Source organism: Bubalus bubalis, chromosome 14 (genome assembly GCF_019923935.1).
Source record: "Bubalus bubalis isolate 160015118507 breed Murrah chromosome 14, NDDB_SH_1, whole genome shotgun sequence".
NCBI classification, from domain to species: domain Eukaryota; kingdom Metazoa; phylum Chordata; class Mammalia; order Artiodactyla; family Bovidae; genus Bubalus; species Bubalus bubalis.
The window spans coordinates 40,359,177-40,371,588 of record NC_059170.1 but is presented as its reverse complement, the minus strand read 5'-3'; the positions used below and the strand labels follow the sequence as shown (position 1 = coordinate 40,371,588).

The 12,412-nt window shown below is 40.5% G+C and overlaps 1 non-coding gene across 1 annotated transcript; it reads left to right on the top strand.

The window, feature by feature from the left end:
• Positions 1 to 8,673: 8,673 nt before the first annotated feature.
• Positions 8,674 to 8,745, top strand: TRNAC-ACA. The gene has a single exon. It is a non-coding gene; the product is annotated as a tRNA-Cys (tRNA).
• The last annotated feature ends 3,667 nt before the right edge of the window (positions 8,746 to 12,412 follow it).

The window sequence follows — 12,412 nt, the reverse complement described above, 5'->3', positions numbered from 1 at the left end:
GAACAGAAAATACTAAGTTCAAGAAGGACAAGTGTTATGTAACATTGAAGGGACAGCAAGTTGGCTGACATTACTTTACTAACAAAGGTCCATCTAGTCAAAGTTATGGTTTTTCCAGTAGTCATGTATGGTTGTAAGAGTTCAACTATAAAGAAAGCTGAACACTGAAGAATTGATGCTTTTTTTTTTTTTGGAGTTGAAAAGTACAATTTTATTTATTTTTTTTATTAAAATTTTTTTTTATTTTTCTATATTGTTTGTACTCTTTATGGAATCAACACTCTTTTTTTTTTTTTTTTTTACTTTACAATATTATATTGGTTTTGCCATACATCAACATGAATCCGCCACGGGTGTACATGTGTTCCCAGTCCTGAACCCCCTTCCCACCTCCCTCCCCATACCATCCCTGTGGGTCATCCCAGTGCACCAGTCCCAAGCTTCCTGTATCCTGCATCAAACCTGGACTGGCGATTCGTTTCTTATATGATATTATACATGTTTCAATGCCATTCTCCCTAATCATCCCACACTCTCCCTCTCCCACATAGTCCAAAAGACTGTTCTATACATCTGTGTCTCTTTTGCTGTCTCCCATACAGGGTTATCGTTACCATCTTTCTAAATTCCATATATATGCATTAGTATACTGTATTGGTGTTTTTCTTTCTGGCTTACTTCACTGTATAATCGGCTCCAGTTTCATCCACCTCATTAGAACTGATTCAAATGTATTCTTTTTAATGGCTGAGTAATACTTCATTGTGTATATGTACCACAGCTTTCTTATCCATTCATCTACTGATGGACATCTAGGTTGCTACCATGTCCTGGCTATTAGAAACAGTGCTGCAATGAACATTGGGGTACATGTGTCTCTTTCAATTCTGGTTTCCTCGGTGTGTGTGCCCAGCAGTGGGATTGCTGGGTCGTATGGCAGTTCTATTTCCAGTTTTTTAAGGAATCTCCACACTGTTGTCCATAGTGGCTGTAATAGTTTGCATTCCCACCAACAGTATAAGAGGGTTCCCTTCTCTCCAGCATTTATTGCTTGTAGACTTTTGGATCGCAGCCATTCTGACTGGTGTGAAATGGTACCTCATAGTGGTTTTGATTTGCATTTCTCTGATAATGAGTGATGTTGAGCATCTTTTCATGTGTTTGTTAGCCATCTGTATGTCTTCTTTGGAGAAATGTCTATTTAGTTCTTTGGCCCATGTTTTGATTGGGTCGTTTATTTTTCTGGAATTGAGCTGCAGGAGTTGCTTGTATATTTTTGAGATTAGTTGTTTGTCAGTTGCTTCATTTGCTATTATTTTCTCCCATTCTGAAGGCTGTCTTTTCACCTTGCTTATAGTTTCCTTTGTTGTGCAGAAGCTTTTAACTTTAAATAGATCCCATTTGTTTATTTTTGCTTTTATATCCAATATTCTGGGAGGTGGGTCATAGAGGATCCTGCTGTGATTTATGTCAGAGAGTGTTTTGCCTATGTTCTCCTCTAAGAGTTTTATAGTTTCTGGTCTTATGTTTAGATCTTTAATCCATTTTTGAGTTTATTTTTGTGTATGGTGTTAGAAAATGTTCTAGCTTCATTCTTTTACAAGTAGTTGACCAGTTTTCCCAGCACCAATTGTTAAAGAGATTGTCTTTTCTCCATTGTATATTCTTGCCTCCTTTGTCAAAGATAAGGTGTCCATAGGTGTGTGGGTTTACCTCTGGGTTTTCTATTTTGTTCCATTGATCTATGTTTCTATCTTTGTGCCAGTGCCATACTGTCTTGATGACTGTGGCTTTGTAGTAGAGCCTGAAGTCAGTCAGGTTGATTCCTCCAGTTCTATTCTTCTTTCTCAAGATTGCTTTGGCTATTTGAGGTTTTTTGTATTTCCATACAAATTGTGAAATTATTTGTTCTAGCTCTGTGAAAAATACCGTTGGTAGCTTGATAGGAATTGCATTGAATCTATAGATTGCTTTGGGTAGTATACTCATTTTCACTATATTGAGTCTTCCGATCCATGAACATGGTATATTTCTCCATCTGTTAGTGTCCTCTTTGATTACTTTCACCAGTGTTTTATAGTTATATATCTATATCTATATCTTTAGTTTCTTTAGGTAGATATATTCCTAAGTATTTTATTCTTTTTGTTGCAATAGTGAATGGAATTGTCTCCTTAATTTCTGTTTCTATTTGCTCATTATTAGTGTATAGGAATGCAAGGGATTTCTGTGTGTTGATTTTATATCCTGAAACTTTACTATATTCATTGATTAGCTCTAGTAATTTTCTGGTGGAGTCTTTAGGGTTTTCAATGTAGAGGATCAAGTCATCTGCAAACAGTGAGAGTTTTACTTCTTCTTTTCCAATTTGGATTCCTTTTATTTCTTTTTCTGCTCTGATTGCTGTGGCCCAAACTTCCAAAGCTATGTTGACTAGTAGTGGTGAGAGTGGACACCCTTGTCTTGCTCCTGACTTTAGGGGAAATGCTTTCAATTTTTCACCATTGAGGATAATGTTTGCTGTGGGTTTGTCATATATAGCTTTTATTATGTTGAGGTATGTTCCTTCTATTCCTGTTTTCTGGAGAGTTTTTTTTTTTTATCATAAATGGATGTTGAATTTTGTCAAAGGCTTTCTCTGCATCTATTGAGATAATCATATGGCTTTTATTTTTCAATTTGTTAATGTGGTGTAGTACATTGATTGGTTTGCGGATATTGAAGAATCCTTGCATCCCTGGGATAAAGCCCACTTGGTCGTGTGTATGATCTTTTTAATGTGTTGTTGGATTCTGATTGCTAGAATTTTGTTAAGGATTTTTGCATCTATGTTCATCAGTGATATTGGCCTGTAGTTTTCTTTTTTGTGGCATCTTTGTCAGGTTTTGGTATGAGGGTGATGGTGGCCTCATAGAATGAGTTTGGAAGTTTACCTTCCTTTGCAATTTTCTGGAAGAGTTTGAGTAGGATAGGTGTTAGCTCTTCTCTAAATTTTTGGTAGAATTCAGCTGTGAAGCTGTCTGGACCTGTGCTTTTATTTGCTGGAAGATTTCTGATTACTTTTTTCAATTTCCGTGCTTGTGATGGGTCTGTTAAGATTTTCTATTTCTTCCTGGTTCAGTTTTGGAAAGTTGTACTTTTCTTAGAATTTGTCCATTTCTTTCAAGTTGTCCATTTTATTGGCCTATAATTGCTGATAGTAGTCTCTTAAGATCCTTTGTATTTCTGTGTTGTCTGTTGTGATCTCTCCATTTTCATTTCTAATTTTATTGATTTGACTTTTCTCCCTTTGTTTCTTGATGAGTCTGGCTAATGGTTTGTCAATTTTATTTATGTTTTCAAAGAACCAGCTTTTGGTTTTGTTGATTATTGCCTGGTCTCCTTTGTTTCTTTTGCATTTATTTCTGCCGTAATTTTTAAGATTTCTTTCTTTCTAGTAACCCTGGGGTTCTTTCATTTCTTCCTTTTCTAGTTGCTTTATGTGTAGAGTTAGGTTATTTATTTGACTTTTTTCTTGTTTCTTGAAATATTCCTGTATTGCTATGAACTTTCCCCTTAGGACTGCTTTTACAGTGTCCCACAGGTTTTGGGTTGTTGTGTTTTCATTTTCATTCATTTCTATGCAAATTTTGATTTCTTTTTTGATTTCTTCTGTGATTTGTTGGTTATTCAGCAGCGTGTTGTTCAGCCTCCATATGTTGGAATTTTTAATAGTTTTTCTCCTGTAATTGAGATCTAATCTTACTGCATTGTGGTCAGAAAAGATGCTTGGAATGATGAATTGATGCTTTTTAATTGTGGTGTTGGAGAAGACGCTTGAGAGTCCCTTGAACTGCAAGGAAATCCAGTCAGCCAATCCTAAAGGAAATTAGTCCAGAATATTCATTGGAAGGACTGATGCTGAAGCTGAAACTCCAATACTTTGGCCACCTGATGTGAAGAACTGACTCATTTGAAAAGACCCTGATGCTGGGGAAGATTGAATCACCAACTAGATGGACATGAGTTTGAGTAAACTCTGGGAGTTGGTGATGGACAGGGAAGCCTGATGTGTTGCAGTCCATGGGGTTGCAAAGAATCGGACACGACTGAGCGACTGAACTGAATGAAATTGGCTGATGTGGGTGAAGCTTAGTGAGGTGCAGAGACAGAAGCTGAAGATAAGCCAGAGAGATAGTGGCGCCATAGGGTTTGTGTCACAAGAGGTTTTGAAAGGACTTTACTCTGAAGGAAATGGAGAATGATATTTTGGGTTCTGAGCAGAGTAGTTACAGAAATAGACATGCTTCAATATAATTACTATTGTTCTTATTTTGAGATGAAATAGAGAAAAAAGAGCCCTCTTTTAGGACTCTACAGCAATCTAGGTGAGAGATGATGTTGACCTGGACCATAGAAGGAATAGTAAGTGCAGTCAAAGTTGTTAAAATAAGGATACATTTTAAGGGCTGCATCAACTAGATTGTCTAACACATTGGACGTAAAGTGAAAGGAAGAGGGGAATCAAAGCTGACTCCCAACGTTTGTGCTTAAGGGATAGGAAAAGGAGATGCCATTTTCTCAGATGGAGACAATGTAGGGGAGCACATTATTGTGGGAAGATTATGATTTCAATTACAGACAAGTATCTTTGAGATGCCTTTAGGTACCCAAGGAAGATGCATGCATATAGTTTGACATGAAGTCTATTAGAGAAAAGGGCTAGGTAAAATATTTATATGTGTGGTTTCTCAAATTTAGTTGCCACTTAAAGCCATGAAAGTAGAAAATAGGAGATAATACGGTATACTTGAGTGAGTGTAGACAGGGACATCAAGCTTCATGAGAATCCAGCATTGAGAAGTTAGTTTTTTCTTAAAAAAAAAAAAATGTGGAGGAACCAGCAGGAGAGGCAGAGAAGAAGAGGCTAGTGAGGTAGGAGGGACTGTTCTTAGAAGGCATGTGAAGTAAATGATTGGAGGAGAAAAGAATCCAATTCTTGCAAGGGGGCAAGTAAGAGAAGACTGAACCTGACCATTGGATTTGGCAGTTAACCTTGGCAAGGTCAAGTGCAGCTTTGATAGAGTGGTGAAGGCAAACTCTGAGTAGAGTGGGTTCAAGAAGTGGCGTTAAAGGATCAGTGAGAAACAGAGTAAACACAGCTTTCAAAGACTTAGCGGTAATGAGGACAACGGAACTGGCCAGTTGCTGAAGAAAGTGGAATTAAGAGACAAGTACACTGTTGGGGTACCCTGAAGAGGACTGCCAGCCTCTGAGGTCAGAGGAACAGTACAGCAGAGAGAGGAACATCTATGATGACACAGACGGAGATGGGCTGATTTGAACCATGTCCGTATTAGTTACTGCTGTGGCTACACCAAATGACCAAACACTTTGTGCCTTGAAACAACACCAATGCATTAGTTTACATATCCTGAGGTCAGAAATTCAAAATCCGGTTCAATGGCTAATTAAAGTGCCAGCAGGCCTGCATTCTTTTCTGGAGGTTGTAGGGGGAAATCCATTTTGTTGCCTTTTCCAACTCCTAGAGAACAAGTCTTGTGTTGTTGGAAGAGGGTGTTTGCTAAGACCAGAGCCTTCTCTTGACAAAATTCTGTGAGCCTTTGCCCTGCTTCATTTGTACTCCAAGGCCAAACTTGCCTGTTAGTTCAGGTATCTATTGACTTTCTACTTTGAAAAGGACATCTTTTTTTGATGTTAGATTTAGAAGGTCTCTTAGGTCTTCAGAGAACCAGTCAACTTCAGCTTCTCTGGCCTTTGTGCTTGGAACATGGACTTGAATTACGGTGATGTTGAATGGTTTGCCATGGAAGTGGACTGAGATCATTCTGTCACCTTTGAGACTGTACCCTAGTATACTGCATTTCAGACTCTTCTGTTGACTATGAGGGCTACCCCCTTTCTTCTAAGGGATTCTTGCCCACAGTAGGAGATATAGTGGTCATCTGAATTAATTTCAGCCATTCCTGTCCATTTTAGTTCACTGATTTCTAAAATATCCATGTTTACTCTTGCCATCTCCTGTTGGACCACATCCAATTTACCTGGTTTCAGAGACCTAACATTCCAGGTTCCTATGCAATATTATTCTTTACAGCATCATATTTTACTTCCACCAGTAGACACATCCACAATTGGGTGTTGTTTCTGCTTTGGCTCTGCCTCTTCATTCCTTTTAGAGCTATTTCTCCACTCTTTTCTAGTAGCACATTGGACACCTACCAACCCAGGGGTCTCATCCTTCAGTATGATATACTTTTGCCTTTTCATACTGTTCATGTGGTTCTCAAGGCAGGAATGTTGAACTGGCTCACCATTCCTTCTCCATCATCAGATCTCTCCATCATGACTTGTCCATCCTGGGTGGCCCTGCATGGCATGACTGATAGTTTCATGAGGTACACAAGGTTGTGATCCATGTGACCACATTGTTTAGTTTTCTGTGATTGTAGTTTTCATTCTGGAGGCCATAGGATTGAAATTCTTGCTTCTTCTGTGTTGCCCTCTGATGGACAAGGATAAGAGGCTTGTGCAAGTTTCCTGATGGAAAGGACTGTCTGTGGGGAAAGTATTTCTCTGGTGGGCAGGGCAATGCTTAGTAAATCTTTAACCCGATTTTCTGCTGATGAGTGGTGAAATGAGCAGAATCCTTTGTTCCTTGCCCCTGTACCATGTCCTTTCCCTGCTCTTTGTGGAAAACTTCAAAGAATAAGTTTAATCAGAGAATTGAGAAATGAAGACACAAAGGAAAAGGGTCAAAGGAGACTAAATAATAACCATGTGGTCATTAAGCATAATCAAGGACCTTCAGCTCTTTCTCAAGGGCTACAGATAATATTCTGAACTATATCTTGTGAGTTGCCTTATAGATTCTAGAACACCAGGTGGAGAAGTTAACCACATGATGGCCAGAATATATCCATGACATAAGCTGCCACACTTCTGAATAATGGCCTCAAGAAATGCAAACACATGGGTCCTGGAACTGAAGACTAATGTACATAAAACAATCAAGATGACATGGGTCAGACCACAGATGACCAATTTGAAGATGACTGTCAGAGCTGACTGTGCTGTTTCTGCATATAGCACCACTATCACTTCTGTCTATAAGGGCTCTGGCCCCACTGGTTTCCAGTGGAGGGGGTCGGGCTTTGGATCGATGTCTGCCACACCAACAGCCCAGTTGCCAGAATCTGAAATCAAACAAACTTTCCTTTCCACCAACCTGGCCTGATTATTGGTTTGAAGTGAAGAGCTGCTGTCCCCACAAATGCCCTTTTGGTAAAAGTGGGACTGTGCTCCCTCCAGTAGAAGGGAAAACCACTAGGCCATTCTGAATGACCTAAATGAAATTCCTTATGATTATACTGTGGAAGTGACAAAAAGATTCAAGGGATTCGATATGATAGACAGAGTGTCTGAAGGAGTATGCGTGGAGATTTGTAACACTGTACAGGAGGTGGTTACCAAACCATCACCAAGAAAAGAAATGCAACCAGGCAAAATGGTTGTCTGAGGAGACCTTACAAATAGCTGAGAAAAGAGGAAAAGCCAAAGGCAAAGGAGGAAGGGAAATATTTACCCATATGAATGCAGAGTTCCAAGGAATAGCTAGGAGAGGTAAGGAAGTATTAAGTGATCAGTGCAAAGAAATAGGGGAAAAACAATACAATGAGAAACACTAGAGATCACTTCAATAAAATTAGAGATACCAAAGGAATATTTCATGCAAAGATGATGACAATAAAGGACAGAAAGGGTACGACCTAAGATAAGCAGAAGAGATTAAGAACAGGTGGCAAGAATACAAAGAAGAACTATATTAAAAAAAAAAAAAAAAAAAAGCCTTAAATGCCCAAGATAACCATTATGGTGTGATCACTCACATAGAGCCAGACATCATGGAATGCGTAGTCAAGTGGGCCTTAGGAAGAATCACTATGAATGAAACTAGTGGAGGTGATGGAATTCCAGCTGAGCTATTCTAAATCCTAAAAGATGGTGCTGTGAAAGTGCTGCACTCAATAGTCCAGCAAATTTGGGAAACTCAGCAGTGGCCCCAGGACTGGAAGAGGTCAGTTTTCATTCCAATCCCAAAGAAGGGCAATGCCAAAGAATGTTCAAACTAATGGACAATTGCATTCATTTTACGTAGTAGCAAGGTAATACTGAAAATCCTTGATGCTAGGCTTCAATGGTATGTGAACCAAGAACTTCCAGATGTACAAGTTGGAATTAGAGAAGACAGAGGAACCAGAGATCAAATTGCCAACATCCATTGGATCATAAAAAAAGCAAGAGAATTCCAGAAAAAATATCTACTTCTGTTTCATTGACTATGCTAAAGCCTTTGACTCTGTGGATCACAACAAACTGTGGAAAATTCTTAAAGAGATGGAAATACCAGATCACCTTACCTGGCTCCTGAGAAACCTGTGTGCAGGCCAAGAAGCAACAGTTAGAACTGGACATGAAACAATGGACTGGTTCCAAATTGTGAGAGGAGTACATCAAAGCTGTATATTTTCACCCTGCTTATTTAATTTATATACAGAGTACATTATGTGGAATGCTGAGGTGGATGAATCACAAGGTGGATTGAAGATTGCTGGGAGAAATATCAGTAACCTCAGATATACAGATGACATAACCTTAATGGCAGAAAAGGCTTCCCTGGTGGCTCAGACGGTAAAGCGTCTGCCTACAATGCAGGAGACCCAGGTTCAATCCCTGGGTTGGGAAGATCCTCTAGAGAAGGAAATGGCAACCCACTCCAATACTCTTGCCTGGAAAATCCCATGGGTGGAGGAGCATGGTAGGCTACAGTCTATGGGGTCACTAAGAGTTGGACATGATTGAGCGACTTCACTTTCTTTCTTTCTTTTAATGGCAGAAAGCGAAGAGGAACTAAAGAGTCTCTTGATGGAGGTGAAAGAGGAGAGAGAAATAACTGGCTTAAATCTCAATATTTGAAAAATTAAGATTATGGCATCTGGTTCCAGCCCTTCACAGCAAATAGATGGAGAAAAAAAGGGAAACAGTGACAGAGTTTATTTTCTTGGCCTCCAAAATCACTGCGGATGGTGACTGTAGCCATTAAATTAAGATGCTTGCTTCTTGGAAGAAAAACTATGACAATCTAGATAACCTGTTTAAAAGCAGAGCCATCACTTTGCTGACAAAGATCTGTAGGGTCAAAGCTATGGCATTTCCAGTAGTCATGTATGAATGTGAGAGTTGGACTGTACAGAAGGCTGAGCCCTGAGGAATTGATATTTTCAAACTGTAGTTTTGGAGAAGACTCTTGAGAGCCCCTTGGACAGCCAGGAGATCAAACCAGTCAATCCTGAAGGAAATCAATCCTGAATATTCATTGGAAGGACTGATGCTGAAGCTGAAACGTCAATATTTTGGCCACCTGATGTGAAGAACCAACTCATTGAAAAAGACCCTGATGCTGGGAAAGATTGAGGGCAAGAGGAGAGGGGAGGACAGAGGATGAGATGGTTGGATGGCATCACTTACTCAATGGACATAAATCTGAGCAAACTCTGGGAGATAGTGAAGGACAGAGAAACCTGGTGTGTTGCAGTCCATGGGGTGGCAAAGAGTTGGACACAACTGAGAAACTGAACAAGAGAACTCTTCCATCTTCATCTTGTAGACTCTACTGAGATCTTCAGAGACAGACTATAGCATCTTAGAATCTTTTATCTAATGCTCCTATCTTCCCACTCCCACCTTCTCTTTGAATACAACCCTCCCAGTCACACATGTAAAGACTGTCATTATACTAGGGTTACCAGGTAAACCAAGAATATCTTGCCTCTCAAGATTTTAATCAGCTTTACAAGATTGTTCCCAGACCAGGTTCAGAACCATGCCCCTGAAGTGGAAGCACAGAGTCCTCACCACTGGACCACCAGGAAAGTCCCAGGTTAAAGGAAATTTTTAGCCACAATTCATCACACCTACATTTTCGGCTCTCTTCTCCATCTCTTCTGCTTCTGGAACCCCTACACTGTGAATGTTAGTATGTTCTATTCCCTAGTTAATGTAGCATTTTTCTTATGATTCTGTATTCTGGTAAATTATTTTGGTAAATTATTAACCTCTATCTCAATATCTGATCCTTTCAAGTTTTTTTTTAATTGTTTCATTTGACACAAATTCCTCTCCTCATTTTGCTTAGCTTCCTCCTTTTCTATTAAGTTAGGTGAAAAAGTTACCTGTCCTGATTTTGTGGGACTGTCCTTGTGTGGACCTGTCCCTGTGCAGTCTGTGTGCACAAGGTTTTGGGGCAGAGCTGGAGCTGAGCTGGTCTGAGGTCACCCCTTCCCAGGGCGTGCTGGCAACTGTCACCTTGGTGGGAGGGGGAAGGGCAGGCTGGAGCCAGAAGCCAGCGTGAGCAAAGGCTTCTGTGCTCAGTGGCTGTCCCCACCCTACTGGGCCAGGCAAGTCCCAAGATGCTGGAGCAGAACTCTGAGGGTTGGGTCCAGACTGGTTCCACTCTTTGTAAGTGTGCACCCTTGTAAGTGTGCACTCCCGTCCCCTGCACTGCACCTTTGCCCCAGCGGGTGGCAGAGCCGGAGGAAGGTGTGCAGGAGCAGCCCCTGGTGCGGGCAGCTGTGCATGTGGTGCAGCACTGACACACCGTCAGAGCCCCAGACCCTGCTCCTTGGGGCCCTCTGTGATGGCCGCCCTGCCCTGTCCAGATGTGTGTGTGTTCCTGTGTGTGTGTGTGTTCCTGTATGTGTGTATGTTTCTGTGTGTGTGTGTGTTTCTGGATGTGTGTGTTCCTGTGAGTGTGTGTTCCTGTGTGCATGTGTTCCTGTATGTGTGCTCCTGTGTGTGTATGTGTTCCTATATGTGTGTCCCTTTGTGTGTGTGTATTCCTGTGTGTGTGTGTGTGTTCCTGTGTGTGTTTCTGGATGTGTGTTCCTGTGTGTGTGTATTCCTGTATGTGTGTTCCTCTGTGTGTTTGTGTTTCTGTATGTGTGTTTCTCTGTGTGTTTCTGTGTGTGTGCATTCAGTTTGGTACTTGAAATAACAGGGAAAATCTCACTCTTGGTAGATTTGTTCCTTGTCATGACTTTTACTAGTTAGCTCGTCATGCTCCTAGTCCTGGGAGCAGCCCAACAGGAAAGCTACGGGTGGCTTAGTTCATTTCTGAGTCAGCATCTTACCTGGCTGAGACTGGCTATCTGATTCTGGTGAACTTATGACTGTTTTTGAATGTACTATGTCCCCCAAAGCCACACCCCCATTCTATTTAGGGTCTTTTAATACATTGTCTAGTCTATGTTTCCACCCTTATTCCTTTGTCCTTGGTTTCTTATGTATATATATATACATGTGCTTAGGTGTGCTTAGTCGCTCAGTCGTGTCCGACTCTTGTTACCCCATAGACTGTAGCACTGCCAGGCTTCTCTGTTCATGGGATTCTCCAGGCAAAAATACTGGAGTGGGTTGCCATTTTCTTCTCCAGGGGATCTTCCTGACCCAGGAATCGAACCTGGGTCTCCTGCATTGCAGGCAGACTCTTTACCAATTGAACTATGAGGGAAGCCCATATATATGTATATATACACACACACAAACATATATATATATAGTTCCCCTGCAGCTGCAATAGGCATTCCAGGAACTCTTTAGTTTAAGCTTAGAGTTAAGTGGAACAGACACTAGTCCCCAGACAGCCCCCAAATAGGTTGGAATACTGCACATAAGGTTTTCTGTTATCACTCTGGATTGAGGGAGCAACTGGGAGCTCATCAAGATTGCACTACCCCAGGCAGGAGGAGGGTACAGGTGAATACTACATGATGAAATTTCCTTCCACTCTGTTCTGGATTTTTCCTAATTGCCTGTTCACTTTGTTGCTGTTGATCTGTGTTTGACTGTTTTCCAGACTCCTGTGAAGTTTTTCAGCTGATTTCTCTTTCTTTTCTTGTCTTTCCATGGGAGAGTTCAGTCCTCCCACCTCACCATTTTGCTGACATCACTGTACATGTTAAATTTTGTCTTCACAACGTTCTCGTGTATCAGTGCATCACAATTTCTGTTACTGTTTCCAGATTTGTTGCATTTTAATTTGTTTATAGGTTTTTCCTTTATGAATGATGTGGAGCAGTTAGTAAATTATGTAAAATATGTATCAGTGACATTATGAGAGTACCCTAAAAGTTATATAACTAGCTACAAGGGATCAACACTCAAAGTCTCTTTGAACACTGTGCATGGTATCCTAAGGCTATTTTCCAAAATGTCTCATTTCCGTTTTCTGTTCAGGATTTCAGCAGTCAGGTCTGTAAAGCAATAGTAATTTTGCTGTGGGAAATATAAAAGGGGAAATTTATTTTCATTTGAAGTTTTGATTCTTTATTAAGGGGTAACATTTTGAAAAATG